Source organism: Aphelocoma coerulescens, chromosome 1, assembly GCF_041296385.1.
Source record: "Aphelocoma coerulescens isolate FSJ_1873_10779 chromosome 1, UR_Acoe_1.0, whole genome shotgun sequence".
Taxonomy (NCBI): Eukaryota; Metazoa; Chordata; class Aves; order Passeriformes; family Corvidae; genus Aphelocoma; species Aphelocoma coerulescens.
The window spans coordinates 114271763-114278883 of record NC_091013.1 but is presented as its reverse complement, the minus strand read 5'-3'; the positions used below and the strand labels follow the sequence as shown (position 1 = coordinate 114278883).

At 41.1% G+C, this 7121-nt stretch overlaps 1 long non-coding RNA gene across 2 annotated transcripts; it reads left to right on the top strand.

Annotated features, from left to right (window-relative positions):
- Nucleotides 1-426: 426 nt before the first annotated feature.
- LOC138115147 (uncharacterized) lies at nucleotides 427-5985 on the top strand. 2 transcript variants are annotated; one of them, XR_011153062.1, is made up of 3 exons: nucleotides 427-515; nucleotides 4031-4109; nucleotides 4859-5985. It is a non-coding gene; the product is annotated as an uncharacterized lncRNA (long non-coding RNA). The 2 variants fall into 2 exon arrangements; XR_011153068.1 differs by having other exon boundaries at nucleotides 4026-4109.
- The last annotated feature ends 1136 nt before the right edge of the window (nucleotides 5986-7121 follow it).

The following is a 7121-nucleotide window of genomic DNA, read 5'->3' as shown; positions in this document are numbered from 1 at the left end:
AAATATGCTATAAATGAGAAGGTAAATTTGCTAAAATGCAAAAAAATTGAGGTAAATTTCAGTTTTTCCTCTTAGTTCTTTAAATTCCAGTAACATGGGTCAGGTCAGTAAGAATGATAAGAAATTAAGAGCCGATAGTTGAATGCAGATATTAACTTAATGCCAGCAGTTGATCTGGCTTCATTTGTTTAAACATCCCTCTTGTAGACAAGCAATTGCAAATAGAATTGAAAATTCATCACACCAGGGGTGGAGTGATTGCCTTTTGACTGCTGGAGAGGAAGCACAGTGGGTTATCAGGTGTGATACCTCTCAAGCTTACTCCTGAAGCAGGTGTTTCTAACCTGCTTGTACACACACAGCAGCATCTCCCCTTAGGGACTCTGATTTAGCTATCAGGTGTCTCTCTGCAGTCTCCTGATTGTCTATGCTGTGCTGTCTCCCTGTGCCCCTCAAAGCAAGGACATCATTCCCCACACTTTTTAGACTGCTGGTTATGTTTCACATCTTTTAAGGTAAGTGTTGGATTGGAAGCTGCAGCTGTGCTGGGCTGTATATTCATCTCATATTCATCTCTGCCTGAGTGCACTCCCTCAGTTTTACCTCTTTCCACTACTGCTGGGTAGCCTTATCCATGGAAAAGAGGGCAGAGGAAACATACTGAGAGACAAAAGTTAGAGGTAAATAAATGCAAATTGTTCCATGCAACAGCATGATCTTCTAATCATCCTAATAGCGTTTCAAACGAGGTACAGTCTTCCATATGCTAGGTGGTCTTCAGTTTGTTAAAAAGGAACCTGAAACTTCAAAATCTACTTTCACTCAGGATGGCTTTACTGTATTTTTTCTTTGTATTGTATTTGAATTCATCAATCACTTAGATGGGTGGTGTTTTTGCTATTCAGAGTGATTTTTTGGTTTTTACCATCCTCCCTTTCTAGCCACTTTTCCCTGCTTTCATTTACTCTCTTTCAACTCCTTCCTACCCAGAGGGATTAATAATTTTTTTTTAGTATGATGTAAACTACCCCAGAATTATGGTATGCTGCTTTTCCTCACTTTAATATAAAAGTGTAAGTTCCTCTTCTCTTGCCCTTCCTCTCACCTTTGAAGGTTCCTGATCTACTGAAGGGGTGCCATACTCTTGTTGCCAAATCATCTTCATTGGTCCATCTGTTTTGATACAACTGCAGAATTAAAATAGACAATACATAACTGATTGTCCCAATTTGTTTTTCAGCCCTAGGTTATAGACAGATTTTAAATGTAGATAACAGAGTACAGCCTAGAGCCAGGGCTTGTGAGCATGCAAGCCATTTTAAGAAGGATAATCAGTTCTAGGAATTTCACTTTGAATTACTTTTTAGCCTAAGCTTTTGAAACAGCTAGTCATTTTGCCTGCCAGACTTGAGAAAACTGAAAGAACTGTGATTTTCTAGAAAATGTGAAGCACCTCTATGCTGAAAAGGGGGCTTGTTTACTTGTTTCTTAGGACAGGTGTTTCAGGAATTGAATTGGTATTGGGGTCACCTGTCCATTTTGAAAACACAAGCCCCAGCACAGCATCCTGCAGCTGCCTGTGTTCAGATTTTAAAAGTGACTCACTGAGAGTTACTGAGTTACTTACATAGCTGAGACAGGCCACTAAACATTCAACTCAAATTGATGAGCCCAAATTTGTCTCCTAAACAACTGCGAGAATGAATTAAGGAGTGATATAATCATCTAAATTGCATCTATTACGATATAATAATGCAACATGCCAGAAGGAGTATGGAACTCTCATAAAGGCTCTTAATTTAAATTTTCTTTGAGTTGGCAAAACACACACAAAACCAACATACTCGATTTAACTCAGTTAAACAATGTCAGCATTTAATTAGACTATGAGGATAAAGTGATGGGATGCTACAGTTCAGATTTCCATGAAATTTTACTAATCTAGGGGCAAGAACTTATAGCACTCGAAACATAAAAGAAGGTACTAAATTTAAAATATAGCCCCATGCATATTAGCATAATTAAAATGCCAAACTTTAAAATGCAATTATCAAGTAATAGGAATGCCATGCATTTGTAATGCTAGAATTTCCTTAAAGAGCATTAAGGACATGCAACACTCAGCAGATTCCTAACTAGTATTTAATTACCCTTGCCACTTATTGCTGAAAAGATGAAGAGTATGGAAAAGATGCACATTTGCCTAACCAAAAGAAGGATTAAGAGATTTTCTTTTGTAGTTCTAGTACAGATAGACTTTTGATATCTACTGTATACCTTGCTCAGTGAGCAACTAATGAAATCATCTGCAAATCTAAATTTTAGAACTGTCCCTTGAATACTTTAGCTAGCATCAAGCACTCTCTATTGCATGGGTCTCTGTTGCCCTTGTACAAAGCTCAGCAGTGTGAGAGCTTCAGGGTGCTCCTTAAAAGCTGCTTTGACTTGGTACTCACCAACCTGCTGCCTTCCAAAAGAAAGACTTACCTGTCACAGAGTAGTCCTTTTTCACAGCATCGCCTTTATAATGAATTTTGCAGTCCTTAAGAAGAAAATTCAGGTTTTCATATTATTCTAATCCCTTTTGTGTAATTATTGTAGGTTTTGAGTTAATTTACAGCCTGCTATCCTTCCCCTTAAAGCTTTTAGGAACAGTTATATGTTTGAATCTTGTGATTTATTTTTTTCTTTTCTGACTTCTCTGAAAACTGGAAATTTGATGCTCTTCTAGTACAGCCTTTAAGATTAGAAATAGCTACCTAAGATAAACACAGATTAGAGATGTCTCTCTGGTCTGAGATGCTTTCCACTGTCAAATACCTATTTCACACAGTGTGGCTGTGCCACACTGCTCCAAAGGGGGTGGGAGGTGGGAAAGAAGGGTGTCCTGAGAAATTACACCTGCAATTATTTTGTGAAGTGTCTTCCCTGTCTGGTGTGAAGAGCTTGACTGTGTGTGCCTGTTGTTGTTACCTGGCCAGGAGAGCTGGGGTGTCTGGGTCTCATCCCTTGCACAGGCAACATCCTGGTGGAATTCAGGTGTGAACTTTCAGGGTCCCCACGTGGTGGTACCTGAGTCTTATCTCGAGAGAAGCCTTGTGGCAGTCACTGAAGACTTGGTTTCAGATTCTCCTATTCTCAATTTGAATGTCTTCACATCTGTGTTGGTTATAAGATTATAAAGTCCTCAGTCTGGGAAGATTAAAGATAAGTAGGAAATAAAAACGGGAAAAAAAAGGAAAAAGAGAAAGAAAAAAAGAAAACATTTGTAAAGGAACAACACACCAGAAACAACAATAGAGGGATTTTGCTTAGGGGAAACGTTTTTTTTTGAAGAAAAGGATACTGATGTCTGGGGAATGGAGTTTGCCACAAAACCTCACTCCCTCTGAGCACTTGTTAAATTGGCTGTGTGTCTCCTCTGTCCTGCCTCCACTCTGAATACAGACAAGTAAGAGGTTGAGTTATTTCCTTTGGCACCAGCCCAGAGACTGAGTTGTGTTGGCCTCAGCTCCTGGAGCACACTCTCTGTTCTCAGGGCAGGTATGAGACATTAATTTCCAGAGACACGTGGCTTATGCCTTAGTGCTGGATTGCACTTATCACAAATCCTGTAGAGAAGAAGTGTTGAAAATCTTATGTGGGTCCAAAAAGTAGTGCCAGTATTAGAGACTCAGAGGCTGCACCAAATGTGCCACTTTGGCTCAGGCACCTGGAACAGGCACAGTGACTGAGAATGGAAGGGAGAAATTCTTCAAAGAATCTTTGGTCAGGAGTTAATTTAATTTTCCCTTACATTCACTGAACTGATGAACGCAATTAACAGCTGCTTCACTGGAAAGAGTTTTCACTCAGTTATTTCCTTCATCTCAGACTTGGGCTCATTTGATAATTACTTTTGCATGCTGACTTTCACATCATTGACTGTTCTTCCCAACCTTGCACTGTAGTGAGAAAGGAATTATAACAAAGTCAAGCTGTTGATTTTTACTTTTTCCTTGCTACATGCTTACTTTTTTTGTAAGTGCAGTAATTTCCCTCGCCATGCTGAGACGTGTTCTACATCTTTCCCAGGACAATGTATGTATCTGATCAAACCCATCATCCAGGTAAGCCAGATGAAACATCTGCTGCTGTTCAGAAAATAGATTCTGCATTGATTTAACTACTAGAAAAGCAAATCTCCATTATTTCAAAAAGCAGTAAGGTTGCCCTCAATACTCATTTCCTATCAGTATGGGACAGATAAAACACTGAAGTGGAAGTCAGAAATCTATCAAATGGCTCATTGACTTGGGCCAATGTAGAATGTTTTTCCTTGTGATTCTTGACTGTGTGTCTACTTCTGTACTGTAATAACTCTGTGGAGGAGAAACCATTTCTGTAGTTGTTTGTGCAAACTCTGTTTTGCTTGGAGTCTCCAGGTAATTTAAAATATGCCTCATTACAAACAAAGCTGTGAAGCATCGCAGCTCCCACCTGTTTCCTTACAATTCCACAGGAGTAAATAGCTTTGCCTGATAGCAAATGCAGTCCAGTGGTTGGGATTAAAATGATGTGCAGTTCCAGTTGTTGTATCATGTGGCCTCAGGCTGTACCTCCTTGGGAGCTACTGCTTTAAGTCTTCTAAAGCAAAAAATGCTTCAGTTCAGCCCATGGGCTCAAAAGGGATAATTATGAATGTGAATTATTCCAGTCAAAATAAGCTGACCAAATGTGGTGTTATTAAGGTGGGTAAATAGCTGGTATGTGGATAAAATCAACAGAGTAATATTGGCGTGCTGAGAATTCAGTTAAATAGTAACCAAAGTGATGAAAGTTTGAGCTGCTTAATCCATCATTCCATCTCCATGTCCAGGGAGGAACAGTGCTTCTGGAGAGTGCCAGAGGACAGCGAGGTCTCACATCAAAAATACAGCACAACCGGGGGCCAACATCCTTCTCTTGAACCATGATGTCCATACTGCTCTGGGTAGCTGAAAGGAACCCACGTGCCACCAACATCTCTGTTGGCTTCAGCAAAATTCCAGTCAGTGCCAAACTGTGAGACTTGAAGTCCTAATCTTGCTTTCCATCCCCATCCCCTGTCCTTTTTTTTTTTCTCCCCTATTTCCCAGTGTATTGTATATTTCTTCCCTTTTCTTCCTCTCCTTTTACTTTTTTTTCAAGAGTTGGGCTTTGGTAGCCAGGATTGTTTTGTAGCAGGTCAGAGAGCCTGCGATGACAAAAGCTGCTTGAGCAAAGTTTTAAACAGCCTGATTTGTGGGGGTTTGTCAGATCTAATCACAGCAGGTAAGACCTGGAGCTGGGAACTTGCCACTCTTGTAGTAACTGAGAGACAGCCTCACAAACAGCAGCTGGATTTTTTAATCTCCACAGTTCTTTTTATTTTCTGCCCTTTTGGAGCTTGTTTTTTCTTTGAGGAAAGATGATCAAGCTGGACCAGAAACAGCAGTGGCAACAATGCATCCAGCTCACTTCAGCATCTGTTTCTCTTTGCCATCAAAAGACCCATTAGTTATTTCCCTTGTTAGCACCCTCTGATGGATTTGCCAAAGAGCATCCTTTGTGTGTTAAAACTCTGGTGACAAAATAGAAAGGGAAAAACAGAGACTGAAAAAATTATTTAAGTCTCTACCTCCTGTGTGTTTTCGTTTCATTATATTGTGAGTTTAATTTGTGTGTCAGGAGTAATTTGCACAGAACAGTAAATAAATATTTTTAGTGCTCCTTGTTCCGAGTGTTAGGGCTGAATATGGAGCTGAGCAGAATTTGTTTCACATCTTTGCAGCACATATTTGAAATGTCACTGTTGCTGGTGATTAGAGTAAGAGATGATAAAGTTTTATGGCTTCCTCAGAGACAGAGGATTCCTTTGAGATTTGGGGGAATAATAAGTGAACTGTCAGGAAAATCCAAAATGCCAGAGGTTTACGACCAAAAAGGAGACAGAGGAATGCTGCAGCTTTATTCCAATAAAGGGAGAGAGACCGCTGGAGACCACACGCCCACGGGGTTTTCTCTCACACACAAAACATAAAGTTTTGGAGGGTGCAGCCTCCTTTTATCCCAAACTCCCGGCTGCATCGTGCCCTCTTCCTTGCCCCACTGGCTGAGGTACTAGGAAGGTACAGCCTTCCTGAACTGCCTACCCCATATCCCCCCTCAAACCTACCGTTTCACCCCAAAGTTCAGAAGGTCAGGCTTGTGCAGACCCTTGTCTGTTTCAGGAGCTGAGCTCTCTGGGCTCTGCAAGAAACCTGCTGCTTGAAGTCAGTAGAGACACTAAGATCCATTTCAAAGACATTGACACCCATCCCTTCACCAATCCAGTTGTTTGTAAAGACATCAGCTTTCCTCTCAATGCCTCCTTTTCTTATTTCTCAATTTGCCTTTACAAAGCCTACTTATTATTAACTCAACCCTTTCCAACAACCTGGGACATTTGCAACACCCCCTCCTGACTTTGTCACATCTGGGCCTTGCGCCAAGGGTGGGAGTAAATATCAGAGACACCAATGAGCTCAAGTAACCCCAAATCAATTGAAAAAGAAACCAGTGACCTCAAGTAACCTCTGTGACCTCAAGAAACCCCAAAAAGGGCCTCAAATGACCTCAAGTGACCTCAATGACCTCAAGTAACCCCAAAAAGGGCCCCAAATGACCTCAAGTGACCCCAATGACCTCAAGTAACCCCAAAAAGGGCCTCAGATGACCTCAAGTAACCCCTGGTAAAACTGAAAAATTCTCAGATGACCTCAAGTAACCCCTGTGACCTCAAGTGACCCCAATGACCTCAAGTAACCCCAAAAAGGGCCTCAGATGAACTCAAGTGACCCCAATGACCTCAAGTAACCCCAAAAAGGGCCTCAGATGACCTCAAGTAACCCCTGGTAAAATTGAAAAATTCTCAAATGACCTCAAGTAACCCCTGTGACCTCAAGTGACCCCAATGACCTCAAGTAACCCCAAAAAGGGCCTCAGATGACCTCAAGTGACCCCAATGACCTCAAGTAACCCCAAAAAGGGCCTCAAATGACCTCAAGTGACCCCAATGACCTCAAGTAACCCCAAAAAGGGCCTCAGATGACCTCAAGTAACCCCTGGTAAAATTGAAAAAT